The 19,582-nt window shown below is 45.7% G+C and overlaps 1 protein-coding gene across 7 annotated transcripts in view; it reads left to right on the plus strand.

Moving 5' to 3' along the window:
- Positions 1-19,582, plus strand: part of LOC141073618 (uncharacterized) — a 295,600-nt gene that overhangs the window by 212,705 nt on the left and 63,313 nt on the right. The window lies entirely within an intron of this gene.

The raw sequence follows: 19,582 nt of genomic DNA on the forward strand, positions 1-19,582 counted from the left end.
CCGATATCAAGGTGTCAGGATCGCTAGTAAGTCGCTATGTGATCGCTGGTGAGCTGTCACACAGACAGCTTCACCAGCGATCAGCACAGCGATGCCGAGCGCCCCGGCATCGCTGGCCATCCTGTAAAAAATAGAATCAAAATAAAAAATATAGTTATTCTCACCTTCCGACGTCGCGTTCAGTCATCCCGCCTCTCTCCACACTCCGGTCCCAGTGATCCTTTGCATGAATGACCGCGAGATGTCAGGGTCTCGCGGGATAACAAAGTCTCGCGGTCATTCGTGCAAAGGATCACTGGGACCGGAGCGTGGAGAGAGGCAGGATGGCTGAACGGGACGTCGGAAGGTGAGAATAACTATATTTTTTATTTTTTTTATTATTTTTTACACCTGATCGCTGGTCTCCCGCTGTCACACACAGCGATGCGTGCTGGCCAGCGGGAGACCAGCGACCAAAGAAATGTCCAGAGGTTTCTTGCAGCGATCAGCGATACCGGCAGGGGGGCCGCTCGCTGATCGCTGTCACACACAGCGATCTCGCTGGTGAGATCGCTGTTACGTCACAAAAGTTGTGACTCAGCAGCGATCTCGCTACCGAGATTGCTTAGTGAGACGGGGCCTTAAGACAGAGACATTCCCAGCCACAGGCTTCTCTGCTATGTGCACGAGAATTTTCTCAGCCTGAATAACATTCCTCTTTGCATGTACTGGTACATATATACTGGTCTATACAGTTATCTCTATATGCCAGTACATTATAAGATAAGATAAAGACATAAACCAATTATAATAAACATGATTTATTTTGTATACCGTAATTATAACAACCGGTACGATTAATCGAACACATTTTTATGGTGGTTGATAAATGTTGTGGCTAAAAAATGGTTGAAACTTTTTAGTCATGTCAGTTTGGATAGCTATAAAATGAGAACATCATTGTACAACTTCATTTTCTAAAACCATACACGTATACAGTTCCAGTGGATGGCAAGCGCTGCTTTAAGTGGCGTCTCCTCTTCTTCCTCAACCTTAACATCACACACAGTACAATCCTCAGAGTTTGCACCCAAATCACCCTGGTTTCCCCCCACATCACAAATTTCCAAATGCCCAACTGACTGTGGGGAACCACAGATGGAGCATTTTGCAAAGCTGTTCACACATTCTATTCCATGGGCATCAGAGGTCTGCTCCAAAGATTCACAGAATCCAGATGAGGAAAACATCTGCGCCAATGTTGGATCTGAGGCTGGATGAAGTAGAGTTTGAGCAGAATCCAGACCCTCATCACCAGACGTTAACCACCAGGGGAGGAGGTGATCCTGATAAGACTCAGATACCAAAGGTGCAGGTGGACTGTACTGTTAAAATTTTTTCCCATAAAAATGTTTTTAGCCCTCAAATTTTTCATTTTCTTAAGGATACTAGAAAATATGTACCACAATATTTGTTTTATTAATTTCTCCTGAGTACACGGGTACTCAGATACTCTATAAGTGGTTGAAAACTACTTCTGAGGCACAGTGCAAATCTCAGAAGTGAAGAAGCATCATATTGGAGTTCAGACTTTGCTGAAATAAGTTCACATTGGCAGAGCCTCTAAGGTGTCAGAACAGCAGAGAGCGGCATTTAACAAGCGCTGCCGGCCGCGCACATCGCTGACCCCTGTCACATGATCGGGGGTCATTGATGCGTTGGCATAACAACCAGAGGTTTCCTTGAAACCTCTATGGTTGTTGATGCCGCATTGCTATGAGCGCCGGTGGTCGGCGCTCATAGCAATGCAGTAATTCTGCTACATATAGGATCTGCTTATCGCCTATATATAGCAGGGCCAATCAAGGAGTGGATGCTTCTAGTCTCCCATGAAGGCTATTGAAGCGTGCCAAAATAAAAAAAATGTTTTAAAAAATATGAAAAAAAAAAAATAGTTTAAAGCACCCCCCTTTTCATCCCATTCAAATAAAACAATTAAAAAAAAAATCACACATACACATATTTGGTATCGCCGCTTTCAGAATCGCCCGATCTATCAATAAAAAAAGGATTAACCCAATTGCTAAACGGAGTAGCGAGAAAAAAAATCAAAATGCCAGAATTACGTTTTTTTGGTCACTGTGACATTGCATTAAAATGCAATAACGGGCGATCAAATGAACGTATCTGCACAAAAGTGGTATCATTAAAAACGTCAGCTCGGCGCACAAAAAATAAGCCCTCAACCAACCGCAGATCACAAAAAATGGAGACGCTACGGGTCTCAGAAAATGGCGCATTTTATTTTATTTTTTTTTAACCTTGGAATTTTTTTTTCACCACTTAGATAAAAGAGAACCTAGACATGTTTGGTGTCTATGAACTCATAATGACCTGGAGAATCATAATGGCAGGTCAGTTTTAGCATTTAGTGAACCTAGCAAAAAAGCCAATCAAAATACAAGTGTGGGATTGCACTTTTCTTGCAATTTCACAGCACTTGGAATTTGTTTTCCCGTTTTGTAGTACACAACATGGTAAAACCAATGGTGTCATTCAAAAGTACAGCTCGTCCCACAAAAAACAAGCCCTCACATGGCCATATTGACAGAAAAGTAAAAAAGTTCTGGCTCTGGAAAGAAGGGGAGGGAAAAATGAAAATGCGAAACCAAAAATACCCCTGGGAAAATACCCCTGGTTGTTAAGGGCTTAAAGAGACTTTTTGTTTGGAACTTTCCTGGGTCACTGCCTCATCACAAGTGTGCACTACAAGGTTATAGTGACGATTTTGATGTGAGTTTTGTCCAGAAACAAGCAGCGGTGGATGTTGGTGAGTGGTAATTGCAAACTGCCATTATAGTGCCCTTTCATTAACCCCTTTACTCCCAAGGGTGGTTTGCATGTTAATGCCCGGGCCAATTTTTACAATTCTGACCACTGTCCCTTTATGAGGTAATAACTCTGAAACGCTTCCATGGATCCCGGTAATTCTGACATTGTTTTCTCGTGACATATTGTACTTCATGTTAGTGGTAAAATTTCATTCATATAACTTGCGTTTATTTGTGAAGAAAACGGAAATTTGGTGAAAATTTTGCAATTTTCCAACTTTGAATTTTTATGCTCTTAAATCACAGAGATATGGCACACAAAAAACGTAATATGTAACATTTCCCACATGTTTACTTTACATCAGCACAATTTGGGAACCAAAATTTTTTTTTGTTAGGAAGTTATAAGGGTTAAAAGTTGACCAGCGATTTCTCATTTTTACAACACCATTTTATTTTTACGGACCACATCACATTTGAAATCACTTTGAGGGTCTATATGATAGAAAATACCCAAAAGTGACACCATTCTAAAAACTGCACCCCTCAAGGTGTTCAAAACCACATCGAAGAAGTTTATTAACCCTTCAGGTGCTTCACAGGAATTTTTTGAATGTTTAAAAAAAATGAACATTTAACTTTTTTTCACAAAAAGAGTACTTCAGGTCCAATTTTTTTATTTTACCAAGGGTAACAAGAGAAATTGGACTGGCAGAGCTCGGAAAGGAAGAGGCGCCATTTGACTTTTTCACTGCAAAATTGGCTGGAATTCAGATCGGATGCCATGTCAAGTTTGGAGAGCCCCTGATGTGCCTAAATAGTGGAAACCCCCCACAAGTGACCCCATTTTGGAAACTAGACCCCCCAAGGAACTTATCTAGATATGTGGTGAGCACTTTGAACCCCCAAGGGCTTCACAGAAGTTTATAACGTACAGCCGTACAATTAAATAATCATATTTTTTCCACAAAAATGATCTTTTCACCCCCAATTTTTATTTTCCCAAGAGTAACAGGACCCTAAAAGTTATTGTGCAATTTGTCCTGAGTACGCTGATACCCCATATGTGGTAGTAAACCACTATTTTGGCGCATGGCAGAGCTCGGAAGGAAAGCAGCGCCTTTTTACTTTTTTGGCTGGAATTGAGATCGGACACCATGTCGCGTTTGGAAAGCCCCTGATGTGCCAAAACAGTGGAAACCCCCCAATTCTAACTCCAACCTTAACCCCAACACACCCCTAGCCCTAAAGCCCCCTTTGCACATAGCGATATCGCTAGCAATATCGCTAAAGAGTCACCGATTTTGTGACGCAGCAGCGATATTGCTAGCGATATCGCTACATGTGACACTCACCTCCGACCGGCTCCCCCGCTGGTTATCGCTGATCGCGCAAGAACGTCCTGGGCCGTTTCTCGGCGGCGGCTTCCTGCTGGCGCCGACGAGCGACGCGTGGACGCGGGCGGAGGACGTCATCATCGCCGCGTCTGACAGGTAAGTAACGACCGCTGCTGCGTCACTGGTGAGATCTGCCTGTTTGGCAGCCCACTAGCGACCATTTAGCGATGCACCAGCGATCCTGACCGGGTCATATTGTGGTCGGGATCGCTGGTGCTTCGCTAAATGTAACGGAACCCTAGCCCTAATGGGAAAATGGAAATAAATACATTTTTTTTATTTTATTATTTTTCCCTAACTAAGGGGGTAATAAAGGGGGGTTTGAGTTACTATTTAAAGCGGGTTTTTATATTTGGCAGCTGTCACACACTAAAAGATGCTTTTTATTGTAAAAATAGTTTTTGCATCACCACATATTGAGAGCTATAATTTTTCCGTATTTTGACCCACCGAGTCGTGTGAGATCTTATTTTTTGCGGGACGAGTTGACATTTTTATTGGTACCATTTTCGGGCACGTGACATTTTTTGATCGCTTTTTATTTCGATTTTTGGGACGCAGAATGAACAGAAACCAGCGTTTCATGAATTTCTTTTGGGGGGGTGCGTTTACACCGTTCCGCGTGCGGTAAAATTGATAAAGCGGTTTTATTCTTCGGGTCAGTACGGTTACAGCAATACCTCATTTATGTCGTTTTTTTATGTTTTGGCGCTTTTATGCAATGAAAACTATTTTATATAAAAAATAATTCTTTTTGCATTGCTTTATTCTGTGAGCTATAACGTGTTTTTTTTTTCGCTGATGACGCTGTATGGCGGCTTGTTTTTTGCGGGACAAGATGACGTTTTCAGAGGTACCATGGTTCTTTATATCCGTCTTTTTGATTGCGCGTTATTGCACTTTTTGTTCGGCGGTATGATAAAGTATTATTTTTTGCTTAGTTTTTTATATTTTAAGGGGTTCAATAAAGGGGTTAACTAGTGGGACTGTTTTATAGGGCGGGTCGTTACGGACGCGGCAATACCAAATATGTCTACTTTTAGGGATTTTTTTTTTTTTTTATTAGCAATTTTTTTTATAAACTATTTCTACACTTTTTTTTTAACTTTATTACATTGTCCCAGGGGGGACATCTCTGTCATGTGACAGATTGCTGTGACAGGTCAGCGATCTGTCACAGGCGCTGCACAGGCTTCCTCATGCCGGTGCTTTGCAGGCATGAGGAAGCCGGCTCCCTGCAAGCCCCCGAGGGTCTCCGCCGCCATATTGGATCCGGGGACCTGCAGGGAAGGAGGCCCCCCGGAGCAGCGCAGCACATCAAGCTATCAAGCTGGTCCGGGGTCTCAGGGAAGCACGGAGGAACCCCCCCTCCCTGCGCGCTTCTCTCCTATGCTGCCGGTACACTGCGATCATGTTTGATTGCAGGGTGCCGGGGGGGGGTCCGTGACCGCCCCTGACACATAGTGCCGGGTGTCAGCTGTGATAATCAGCTGACACCCGGCCGCGATCAGCTGCGCTCCCCTGTGAGCGCAGCTGATCGTGCTAGACGTACTATTCCGTCCTTGGGACTTAGGTCCCAGGTCACATGGACGGAATAGTACGTCTAATGTAGGAAAGGGGTTAAGCCCAGCTTGTGCTTCTGGAGACACACACCCGCAAATTTGTCAGACTCTCATCACTACAAAAATGTTAAACATGTGGATGCTAAATGTGGTTTAGGTACACTGGGGCTCAGAAGGGAGAGGGGCGTTTGGATTTGGGAGCAGAGAATTTTTCTTTTTAGGGGCAAGGAGCCATTTTGCTTTTCCAGAGCTTTTGAACTACCAGTAACGTGGAAGCCACCTAAATTTCCGTTAACACATGACGGACTTGAGTGGGGACCTGCTTTTTTTGTAGATTGAGTTGCAGCTTTTGTTGGGAACACTTTACTTAACATTTTGGATCACATTTATCCTGAGCTTTACAGTAAGTACTTAAGGTACTGTCACACTTAGCGATGCACCAGCGATCCCGACCAGCGATATGATGCGGTCAGGATCGCTGGTACATCGCTAAGTGGTTGCTAGTGAGCTGCCACACAGGCAGATCTCACCAGCGACATCGCTGGGGACGGGAGTCGCTACTTACCTGTCAGACGAGGCGATCCTGACGTCCTCCCGCCCGGCTCGTCTCTCCACAGAAAGCTGACGACGAGAAGCCGTCCAGGACGTTCTCGCACGATCAGCGATAACCAGCAGGGGAGCGGGTCGTAGGTAAGTATCAGACATAGCGATATCGCTAGCAATATCGCTTAGTGTGACAGGCCCTTTACTTTCCATATATATCTGAGTGACTCGATTTAGATGAAACCCCAGAGGTATCCATTCACTATAATGAGGCATCAGAGTTACGGTGGACTCGGGCTGGCCTCTATTCAGCGTTGGCCTTCTTTTCAGAAGTGCACAAAAGGACACTGCTGGATCATAGACCAAACGGTGTCCACAGTGTCTCCATCTGCCTCATTATAGGGAATCTTCCGCCAGGGGCTCTGTCTAAATTGCGTATTTCAGAGATTTACATGGAAATCCCAGTCTAAGTGTAGAGCGCAAGATAAATGTGAGTCGAGTGGTACCTGGACCCATAGACGCGTTAGTTAGTTGTGAAACTACTTTCAGCCATGTGGATACTCGGCTTCCCCACATCCATCTTTTAAAGGTATTTGAATAAAGGAGAATTTTTACGTCAGAGTGCCACTGCTTCCTTCTTTACGCCAATTTGTAAAGACACTTTCCCTGGGTGGAGCACCTTTCTACCACGGTGTCATCTAGCTGCAAGCAGTTTTCCTAAGGTACCGGGTTTTTCTTGTTTGCATAAATGTGTGCCATGCCTTCAGCAGTAAGTGAACAATTGGTTTTATTTGTTTTTTACGCCATTCCTCGTGCAGTATAAATGATTAGGAGACTTTCTTCTTTTAGTCGGTGCGATTACAGCAATACGAGATTTATATTGGATTTTTATGTTTGGCTGCTTTCTCACACTAAAATATGCTTTTTATGGCAAAAACTAGTTTTTGCATCCCCATGTTTTGAGAGCAATCATTTTTTCATATTTCTGCCGACAGTCATATGATGGGTTAATTTTGCTGGACAAGTTTACTTTTTTATTAGTATCCTTTTCGGGCACATAACGTTTTTTGATCGTTTTCTATATCGATTTTCGGAGGCGGAATGAACAAAAATCAGCAATTTGGGAACTGTTTTTTTCTTTTTTTTTCTGTTCTGCGTGTGGTAAAATTGATAAGGCAGCTTTGTTCTTCAGGTTAGTACGATTACAGCAATACCATATTTATATTTTTTCATGTTTTGGCACTTTTGAACGAAAACTATTTTATGGAAAAAATAAAATATTTATTTTATTTTTCCACTCATGGAGCTCTAAGGCTGCTTTTTTTTTTTTTTGCGGGACAAGATGACGTTTTTAGGGATATCATTTTTATTTACATTTGTCTTTTTAATCGAGCTTTATATAACTTTTTGTTCAGTGGTGTGAAAAAGCGTAGTTTTTGTCCCAATTTTTATATATCTTCCTTTTTATGGTGCTCACTGTAAGGGTTAACTAGCGTGTCAGTTTTATAGGGCGGGTCGTTCCGGACAAGGAGATAAACTTGTATTTTTTTTTTTTTTTTTGTACATGCAAAAACTAATTTATGGGCATGTGTATATGTGCGTGTGTGTATATATATATATATATATATATATATATATATATCTCATATGTACACTGCTCAAAAAAGTAAAGGGAACACTTAAACAAATGAATATAACTCCAAGTAAATCAAACTTCTGTGAAATCAAACTGTCCACTTAGGAAGCAACACTGATTGCAATCAATTTCACATGCTGTTGTGCAAATGGAATAGACAGCAGATGGAAAATTGTTGGCAATTATCAAGACGCCCTCAATAAAGGAGCGGTTCTGCAGGTGGGGACCACAGACCACATCTCAGTAACAATGCTTTCTGGCTGATGTTTTGGTCACTTTTGAATGTTGGGTGTGCTTTCACACTCGTGGTAGCATGAGACGGACTCAACAACCCACACAAGTTGCTCAGGTAGTGCAGCTCATCCAGGATGGCACATCAATGCGAGCTGTGGCAAGAAGGTTTGCCGTGTCTGTCAACATAGTGTCCAGAGGCTGGAGGCGCTAAAAGGAGACAGGCCCGTAGATGTGGAGGCGGCTGTAGGACGGCAACAACCCAGCAGCAGGACCACTACTTCCGCCTTTGTGCAAGGAGGAACAGGTTGAGTTCTGCCAGAGCCCTGCAAAATGACCTCCAGCAGGCCACAAATATGCATGTGTCTGCACAAACGGTTAGAAACTGACTCCATGAGGATGGATTGTGGGCCCAAAGCCCACAGATGGGGGTTGTGCTCACAGCCCACACCGTGCAGGACACTTGGCATTTGCAACAGAACAGCAGGATTGGCAAATTCGCCACAGGCGCCCTGTGCTCTTCACAGATGAAAGCAGGTTCACACTAAGCACATGTAACAGAGCCTGGAGATGCCACGGAGAGCGATTTGCTGCCCGCAACATCCTTCAGCTTGACCGGTTTGGCAGTGGGTCAGTAATGGTGTGGGGTGGCATTTCTTTGGAGGGCCTCACAGCCCTCCATGTGCTCGCCAGAGGTAGCCCGACTGCGACTGCCATTAGGTACTGAGATGAGATCCTCAGACCCCTTGTGAGACCATATGCTGGTGCCATTGGCCCTGGGTTCCTCCTAATGCAGGACAATGCCAGACCTCATGTGGCTGGAGTGTGTCAGCAGTTCCTGCACGATGAAGGCATTGAAGCTATGGACTGGCCCGCTCGTTTCCCAGACCTGAATCCGATTGAGCACATCTGGGACATTATGTCTCTTTCCATCCACCAATATCACATCACACCACAGACTGTCCAGGAGTTGGCGGATGCTTTATTCCAGGTGTGGGAGGAGATCTCCCAGGAGACCATCCACAACCTCATCAGGAGCATGCCCAGGCATTGTAGGGAGGTCATACAGGCATGTGGAGGCCACACACAATACTGAGCCTCATTTTTACTTGTGTTAAGGACATTACATTCCACTTTAATTTTGTGTGTGACTCCAAATCCAGGCCTCCATTGGTTAATGAATTTGATTTCCATTGATGATCTTTGTGTGAGTTTGTTGTCAGCACATTCAACTTTGTACAGAACAAAGTATTCACTGAGAATATTTCAGTCATTTAGATCTAGGATGTGTTATCTAAGTGTTCCCCTTATTTTTTTGAGCAGTGTGTGTATTTATATGTGTGTGTATGTACTGTATGTATGCATGCGTGTGTGTATATATATATATATATATTGTGAGGGTGTTGTGCTGCCTAATGACTGCGACCCCCCCCCCCCCGTTAGGTTGGTTAATATCGTGACACTCTGGATTACAGTCACTAAACATGCCAGTCCACCTCTGGCCTTGTTGCCGTGGGCGACTGCACTGCTGTGTTAATGTCCAACTCACAACACTACATAGTACACAATATCCTCCAGATCGCAGCTGGGAACCATATCTTCCATTTTACAGTTACTAAACACACCATTCCACCTCTGACCAGTTGCTTTGGGCGACTGCATCGCTGTGGGTGCCAGGCTATTCAGCTGCCTTGGCTGTTTGCCTCCGCTGGCCTGTGTTGCCTCACACAGATGGAGCTCTGCAGAGCCTTCTGCTCTGCACTCCTCCAAACACCAGACTGACACTGACTTTGAACCTGACACACCCAAACCCTATACGGCAGGGTTTTTATCTAGAAACTGTGGCCTCAGGCCACATAAAAAACCCAGGCTGGGAATGAAAGGGAGTGCACCACTACCATCTGTATTCTGTTTCAATACAAAAAGCCCAGAGCAGGTTTTCTCTAAATCTGACTTGGACAACCAGCACGTTCAAAACCTATACTCACTTTAGTCTGCCTTGAAACCACAGCTACACTTGTGACTGCAATGCCCTCTCATGGCTTCAGTACGCCTCCCTGCACATCCTGGGGGGAACATACAGTGACCCTCACATGTAACACCAGTCACTGCCTCACAATAGCTTTCCCAAGACCAAGATTACTTTTATTTTACACTGCAATCATAGCTTCATCTGTGACTACGATGCACTCCAGTGGTCTTAATACGCTTCTATGCGCATGCTGGGTCGGACAACTAGCAACCCTCGCATATAACAACTTTCGCTGCCTCATATACCCCCCTCTGTTCAAACTTGTGGGGTTGAACACTTGTCACCATACATGGAGCCCGTGATGGGGCATCCGCATTTGCCTGCGACTTCCCCGCCCGATGTTCCACTGAGAAACTAAAGTTTTGTTGGGACAGGAACCATTTAGTGTCCAGAGCATTCCTCTCTTTTGCATTGTTTATCCAGACGAGGGGTGAATGGTCCGTTATCTAGCGAAACTGATGTCCGAGAAAATAGTAGCGTAGGAACTCCAAGGCACACTTAATCGCCAAGCACTCCTCCACTACGCTAGAATTTTCTCCGCCGGGGTCAGTTTCCTCCTCAAGTAGGTGATTGGGTATTCATCTCCGTTCACCTCTTCCGACAGTGATAATGTCATGCTGGATCACCAAGGTCCGCCCTGGCAGCTCTGAGAATACGTATTCTGTTTTGTGACAGTGTCGATTATTTTAACCTAACCCCGGTCGCATCCTTCGCCTGTGACAGAGGGTTGGTACGACCAGAGTTGCCTCTGTGACCAAACATTCCCGGTCCTTCCAGGCTTTTGGCAGGTTTACATGGTACAGTTGTTCGGGTTTCCTCTTTTTGGGTTGTTACACTCTATAATTTACTTCTCCCACCTACCTCCTTATCTCATATAGCCCTTGTCACTTGGCAATGAGTTTACTCTCTCTGGTGGGCACTAGTAGCAACACCCTGTCCCCTTCCTTAAAGGTTCTGACCGTGGATCTTATTATACGTGCGGCTCTGCGCGGCCTTGGCATCTATCAGATGCTTCATTATTGTGGGCCTGACTGCCGCATTCTGGTACTTCATGCTTGCCACATGCTCGATCACTCCTATGCAGAGTTGGCTCCTGTTCCCATGTCTCCTTAGATACGTCAAGCAACCCCCTCGGATGCTTGCCATACAATAGCTCAAACGGTGAGAAACCCGTGGACGCCTGTGGTACCTCGCGGATCGCGAACATTAGATAGGGCAATAACATGTCCCAGTCTCTCCCATCCTTGGAGACTACCTTTTAAGGATGGACTTAAAGGTCTTATTAAATCGCTCTACTAACCCGTCTCTTTGTGGGTGGTACACCGACGTGCGCAGCAGTTTGATCCGAAGCAGCTTATATAGCTCCTTGGTCACCTTGGACAAAAAGGAGTCCCCTGATCTGTGAGGATCTCCTTTGGTAGACCAAGGCGACAAACCATGGCAAACAGCAGGCGGGCTATTAGTTTTGCTGGGGTGTGACGAAGAGGTATCGCCTCTGGGTACCACGTGGCGTAGTCCACTATGAACAAAATATATTGATGGCCACGGGCGCATTTCACTATAGGCCCCACCAGATCCATTGCTATTTGCTCAAATGGATCCTTTATAATGGGTAAAGGCACCAGTGGACTCCGGAAATGCGCAATGGGTGTGGCAAGTTGGCACTCGGGACAAGACTCATAATAACTCTGAACCTCAGCATAAATCCCAGGCCAAAACAAACGCTGCAGTTTGCGCTCCTGCATCTTTTTGGCTCCCAAGTGCCCTCCCAGTGGTAGGATTGGGGCACTACCAGTTATTCCACATCATCCCAAATTTTATCCACCCTGTATAACAAATCCCGGTGAATAGCCATGCGGGGGAAAACAGCCTTTGCACCTGGTTCTTGAGCCACTCCATTTATTTCCATCATCCTTTCTTGTGCCCGGGCCAGAGTGGGATCCTGGAGCTGAGCTGTCGTGAACTTAACAGAGGACATTTCCAGCTCAGGGATCGGTGGGGTCTTCTCAACCTCTTCTGCCAATGCCTCTAGGGGAAACCTAGGTTGGCGACCCGTACGGCAGGTACCTCCGACTCAAGATCTTCCAATGCCGCACCCGGAATAACATTTACTTTGGGAGGGTTAACCCTGTTCTCCCACAGGGACCAGATTATGGGCAAGTCTCTTCCAAACACAGTTCCATATGGAAGGGTCTCCATGTGGAAAAAGTAATCTCTGCGGTCGGCTACTCTTGGAATTCCCCATGTATACACACAGCCCCCACTTTCCATCCATTGGGGTTGTCCCCGGCAACAAGGGACCCATGGACCAGAGTCACTAAGCTCCCCGAGTCCAAGAGAGCCTCAATTTGGTACCCGTTGATGAGCACCTGGCACAGTTGGGGTTTGCTGTCAGCAGTGCCTGTATTTGCAGTGCATTTTTATTGGTTGCTGTTCATTTAAATACATCCCCCTTTTCACTGAGTGTATAATGCCACCTGAGGAAGATGGATCTATTCCGTTGAAACGCGTTGTGGACTCTTTTAGTTTCCAATTGTTTCTTTAATAAATGAAGAATTTTTTGCATCAATAGAATCCTGTCCTTTGCGCCCTGCAGACCGGGTCTTTCAGCAACTTTCCTATAATTGTTCCTCTTTTGAGGCACCCGGCTGGAGCAGCATCGGATCCCCATCTGCATACCAATATCCACGCATAGCTGGCGCTCCTACAGACCGTCCCATCTGACGTTCTAGTATTTGCAGTGCAGACTGGCTGGGCGTGCATATACTTTACATATGGCCAGTATACACACAGTACATGGGTTCAGCTGTCAGGGAGCATTTAGCAGCCACAGGTCCAGGCCCTTGGCACTGCCAACACTAAATAGCTGCGGCAACACTTGACCTTGGGGCTGATTTAGGGGAACCGGGTCTCTTGTCACTCTCACTTCGGGTTACCCCCTCAGTGTAGGCTTGGTCCTGGCTGTCCCCAGCAGAGGGGCGGGGACCTCTCCCAGGCTCCTGGGCTGGTGGCCTGCGACATGACAGCCAAAGTGGAGCAGTGTCCCTTATAAAATCCTGAGTGGCCGTATACCGCTCAACCAGCCCAACCACCGGGTCCATATGCCCGGGTTCCCTTGCCCCACACAATGCTGTATGGCTGCTGGCAAAGCACTAACCAGCCGGTCGACCACCATTCTCTCTACCATCTGTAAAGGGGTTAAAGTCTCAGGCTGGAGACATTTTTTTACCAGCTACATTAAAAATCATAAATCATATGCCTGAGACCTGGCGGGGCGAGACTCTGCAAAGGACCACTGGAACACCCGTTGGGCCCACCCACATATGTATTAACCCCCAGTCGGGCAAGGATGTCACCTCTTAGTTTCTCATAGTCCAGGGGATCCTCCCAACTGAGGTCTAGGTAGGCCTTCTGGGAATCTCCCATCAGGAATGGGTCCACCACTTATGCCCACTGGGACAACAGCGAGCTCTTCCGCTCGACTGTGCGCTCGAACACCGTGAGGAACACCTCCAAATCGTCCTCGGGACTCATCTAACTTAAGACTGGCCGACCTTTATACCGGGCCTCCTAACGGATTGCGGTCACTGGTGGGGCCGCCTCTCGCATAACCGATCTGCTGCATCGACAGGTTATTTGCTGCTGTTGCTGATTGCGTAGCTGCTGCTGCTCCTCTTGCCGCTGCTGAGTGAGGACCAACTGCTTCAAAAGCTTCTCCATCTTGTCTGCAGACTTGGGCTGCAGCGTGGCAGGCCTAATCACTGACATGCAGCACGCTTTGGGGTATGCCTCAGTTCACACTGCCCGCATTCTACCATAGTGCAGTGGGATTGGTGCAGTGTGACAGGCAGTGACCCAGGAAAGTTCAAAACAAACGTGCTTTAATGTCCAGTACTCACAAAGTAAACAGCACATGGTATCCTCTGGATCGCAGCTGGGAATCAAGACAGTGCGTATCCGAGACCGTTGCCGTGGACGACTGCACCTCCATGCTATGCTGAGGGGTGCCAGGCCTTTTTTTTTTTGGTTTCGCTTGGCTCCATGTTACTTCACACAGGCTGAACCTTGCAGTTACCTGCTCTGCAAGTTTTCAGACCAAGACTGACACACCCAACCCTTTGCTGCAAGGTTTTTGTCATGATCCAGGTCGGGGTTTGCGTTCTGCTTTTCATTCCTTGGCCTGGTTATTAACCTTTTCTGCCTCTCTCTGGTATGGGGGTGGCTATTTCTCGGCACCTATAATTATTCACCGTGGCACTAGGCAGGGCTGCCCGCTCTCTCCAGCCCTATTTGCATTAGCTATGGAACCCCTGGCTGAAGCCATTAGGACGAATCCGAACATAACAGGATTGACAAATCTGGGCGATCATTACAAGGTTAGTTTCTTTGCAGACGATCTCCTTTTGACTATTACCAACCCCCATACTACTCTCCCTAATTTATTCTCCATGAGTTCGAAGATATTTCGGGACTCAAAATTAATATTGAAAAATCTGAAGCTCTTTTTATAAACACCCCAAAAGACGTACAAGACAATATCACCTCTCATTTCAAATTTTCGAGAAAAGAACATTACTTAACCTATTTAGGAGTCAATTTAACAACAAATAGGTTGACCCTCTTTAAGTAGAATTACACATAACTCATTCAGAGCTTCCAAAGGGATTTGGCAAGGTGGTCTTCATTGAATTTATCTTGGCTGGGTAGACTACATAAAAAATGCTATCTCTACCTCGATTCTTATACCTTTTTCGATCCCTGCCAATAGCGATACCGACCAGGACATTTTCTAACTTACACTCTGATATTACTAGGTTCATGTGGCAGGGAAAGAAAGCTAGGATTTCACAAAAGGTTATGTTTTTTCATAGAAGACTAGGGGGTGTATCACTTCCAAATTTTGCTCTTTATTTTAAATCAGCCCAAATAGCACAATTGACAAATATCTGTTCTCAAAAAAATAAGCCAAGATGGGTCCACTTAGTCACACCTTGTTAAACCATTTTCATTACCAGGCCTGATGTGGTCCACGAAGAAAATTCCAAAAGGTATAATTTTAATGGCTCCCTTTACAGCCCATTCCCTTATTCTTTGGAGGAAAGCTAGATTCAGATATAAGCTACAGTCTGAACCATCCCCTTTGACCTCCATCGTGTGCAACCCAATGTTCCTACCGGGCCTCAACCCAAATAACCCAACCCAAATATGTTTGCATGGTGGCTCTTACGAGGGATCACTACATTGAAGCATTTGTGCTCTCCATTTAATATTCTGCTTGACAGACTGGAATTTATTCGAAAATACGAACCACCAGTTGGAGAGACCATGCGTATAAACCAGGTCCTCCACTTTGCTAATAGTCTTCTCCCAAACAAAAAACCCCTACATGTGTCTAGTTTTGAGCAAAAGTGCATTAATGATCCAATGGGAAAAGGAACCATATCCATAATATACTCAATTCTTAACCCACCCCATGATGAGAAAAAACTGAAATTTATGATACAATGGGAAGAGGAGATGGGATTCGATCTGCCACTAGAGGATTGGAGATCCTGTTGTGATACGTTGTCCAAGGGAAGCCATCAATCATCCCTTGTTGGAGACCTCATTGATGGTTCTCCACAGGACATATCTTGTTCCAACCAAACTTCACAGTATATACCCAAGTGTATCAGCACTGTGCTGTCGGGGCTGTGACCTTCCGGAAGATATGAAACACATTTGGTGGACTTGTCCGGTGGTCTCGAACCTCTGTCATAGAGTGAAACATATTGTGGATCAATTGTCAGGCAGGAAAATTCCTTTAGAACCTCAGATTTTTCTTCTGGGGGCGAAACACCCATCTCTTCCCAGGGGTCTCCATAAATTGGTAAACTTACTCTTCATGGGCACCAAAATTCATATAACGGCAAACTGGAAATCCCCAACACTGTCATTATTACTTGTTAAAGAAAAAATGAACAATATTATGCTCTATAAATGCATTGAAGCTACTAGAAACGATATGTGGGATCAGTTTTTTAAAATTTGGGGGCCATGGATGAATTTAGAATCAAACACGCAAATGGATCAAATCTTGCGCATATCACTATAATATTCCCGGACAGTGGAGGTGGGGAATTGAATCTATGAAAATGAGGATGAATGAACTCATGGAGATCAACATCCAACACTGCGGAGACACCATCACATGTTTCTCAACGCAGTGATTCTAGGGCAATGCCCCCACCCTTATGGGAAATATGTAAATATATGCAAAACACAAGCCGCGGAGACACCACATGTTTCTCAACGCAAGCAATGACTAGCCAGGTCTTTCCCCGGGAGGGAACAACCACGGGAAGGGCAGTCTCCAATGAAGGAAACCACCTATGCCAAAACATGGTATCCATCCACAGACAGCTGTTTTGGGGTATTGCCCCTCATCAGTGTGGAGTTGGAATCTGGCCAGTAGGAGCAATGCCTAGTAGAAGACTGTGAAAATGAGGATGAATGAACTCATGGAGATCAACATCCAACACTGCGGAGACACCATCACATGTTTCTCAATGCAGTGATTCTAGGGCAATGTCCCCACCCTTATGGGAAATATGTAAATATATGCAAAACACAAGCCGCGGAGACACCATCACATGTTTCTCAATGCAAGCAATGACTAGCCAGGTCTTTCCCCGGGAGGGAACAACCACGGGAAGGGCAGTCTCCAATGAAGGAAACGACCTATGCCAAAACATGGTATCCATCCACAGACAGCTGTTTCGTGGTATTGCCCCTGATCAGTGTGGAGTAGGAATCTGGCCAGTAGGAGCAATGCCTAGTAGAAGACTGAAAATGAGGATGAATGAACTCATGGAGATCAACATCCAACACTGCGGAGACACCATCACATGTTTCTCAATGCAGTGATTCTAGTTCAATGCCCCCACCCTTATGGAAAATATGTAAATATATGCAAAACAAGCCACGGAGACACCATCACATGTTTCTCAACGCAAGCAATGACTAGCCAGGTCTTTCCCTGGGAGGGAACAACCACGGGAAGGGCAGTCTCCAATGAAGGAAACCACCTATGCCAAAACATGGTATCCATCCACAGACAGCTGTTTTGGGGTATTGCCCCTCATCAGTGTGGAGTAGGAATCTGGCCAGTAGGAGCAATGCCTAGTAGAAGACTGTGAAAATGAGGATGAATGAACTCATGGAGATCAACATCCAACACTGCGGAGACACAATCACATGTTTCTCAATGCAGTGATTCTAGGGCAATGCCTCCACCCTTATGGGAAATATGTAAATATATGCAAAACACAAGCCGCGGAGACACCATCACATGTTTCTCAACGCAAGCAATGACTAGCCAGGTCTTTCCCTGGGAGGGAACAACCACGGGAAGGGCAGTCTCCAATGAAGGAAACCACCTATGCCAAAACATGGTATCCATCCACAGACAGCTGTTTCGGGGTATTGCCCCTCATCAGTGTGGAGTAGGAATTGAATCTAGACTTAAAACCAAAGTATATAATCACTATATGTTTGTCCTGGGTTCATGGTGCAGATGAGGTCGGAATGAAACGCCCATTACAACTAGACTATTGGAAAAGTACTAAAGTTACTGTAATGTTCACTGTGGATTTAACGTCCCCCCTCCCTACTGTTTTACCCGCTTGTTGTAGTTGTCTTGTCTCTACCCCTATAGGTTATATGTAAGTCATGTTAAGTTAAAAATTCCCCTGCGAGGGAATATGTTTCTAAGCATTTTGTTTTTTAAAGGTATAAATTTCAATAAAACCATTTTGAAACTAAAAACTCCCATAACCGGCCGGGGAATTGGTGCCTTTTCTAATTCCAGATAGACCATGGAATCGTCTGTCCATGGATTTTATCACCGAACTTACCCCTTCTAATGGTAATACGGTCATTTGGCTTGTGGACAGATTTAGCAAGCAGGCACATTTTGTGTGTTTGACAGCTTTGCCCAATGCGGAAACCTTATCTAAATTGTTTGTGAAACATGTTGTACAGTTGCATGGTGTGCCTGTGGTAGGGGGTACAGTTTGTATCCAAGTTTTGGAGGTCTTTCTGTAAAAAGGTTGGGCATTTCTTTGTCCTTTTCGTCTGCCTACCATCCGGAGATGAATGGTCAGACTGACAGGACCAATCAGTCCATAGAACAAATTCTACGATGTCTGACCACGGCGCGGCAGGAAGATTGGTGTTCTTCGTTGCTTCTCATTTGGATTTGGGGTGTCCTGGAGCCGATCTTGCTATCCGGTGGTTGAGGGATGTGTGGAGGGAGGTCCAGAGGAAGATTAGGGAGGCTCAAGGCAAGTATAAATTTTTTGCTGACAAAAAACGATCTGTGGGGCCTGCATTCCGGATTGGGGATAATTTATGGTTGTCTACCAGGAATATAAGACTTAAGGTTCCTTCTGCCAAGTTGGGGCCTAAGTTCATTGGCCCTTATGAAATTATGGAAGTGGTCAATCATTTGACTTTCCATCTGTGCCTTCCACTGGCTCTACGGATTCCCCAAAGTGTTCCATACAGCACTTTTGAAACCGCTGGGGTCTTCCCTAGAGGGGTCTTCATCTCCCTCGCCTCCTGTCTCAGTGGATGGCCAGACAGAGTATGAGGTGGAACAAATTGTACATTCCCGTATGGTCCACCGTTCACTTCAATATCTTGGTTCATTGGAGGGGTTAAGGTCCTTAGGACAGGTCGTGGGTTCCGGCGAGATCGGTCCATGCGGATCGGTTGGTCCGGGACTTTCATGCCCGGTACCCTGGGAAACCTGGGGGTCTGGTGGCCCCCACTTGAAAGGAGGGTACTGTCATGATCCAGGTCAGGGTTTTCTTTCTGCTTTTCGTTCCCCCTGCCTGATCATGTTGGGGTTAACCTTTTCTGCCTCTCTCTGGTATGGGGGTGGCTATTTCTCAGCGATAGCTCTTGTCAGTGATGGTTTGTTTCTTTTGCTATAGCTGCGGACCCATTGCACCCAGTGCGTGACCTTTGCTTCCTGACTACCCGTGTTAGTGTGCCCCGCACCCTATCCCTTACTTAGCGTGTGTCCGTGTGCCTGTTTTCTGCCGTGTACGTCCCGGTTTGTGCCCTGTCCTGTCCCGTTGTATTCCGTGTCTGTTTTCTCTGGTCTTACCCGGCTCTGACCCTTTGGAATGTTTTTGACTGTGCTCCCATCTCACCCCTTTTGATACCACGCTCCCGGCCGACTTTGTGACCTTTGGCTCGCCCCCGAGTCAGCTCTTGTCTCTCCCCCTGGTACTTTGTTCCCAGCTGGTAACGACTCGGCGTCTTCAACCTCTCTACTGCCATCTAACGGTGTTGGCCCCCCTACTGCAGGTCCCCACTTACGG

This window comes from Dendrobates tinctorius, unplaced genomic scaffold (genome assembly GCF_039654945.1).
Source record: "Dendrobates tinctorius isolate UK_male_01 unplaced genomic scaffold, ASM3965494v1 ptg000014l, whole genome shotgun sequence".
NCBI lineage: Eukaryota > Metazoa > Chordata > Amphibia > Anura > Dendrobatidae > Dendrobates > Dendrobates tinctorius.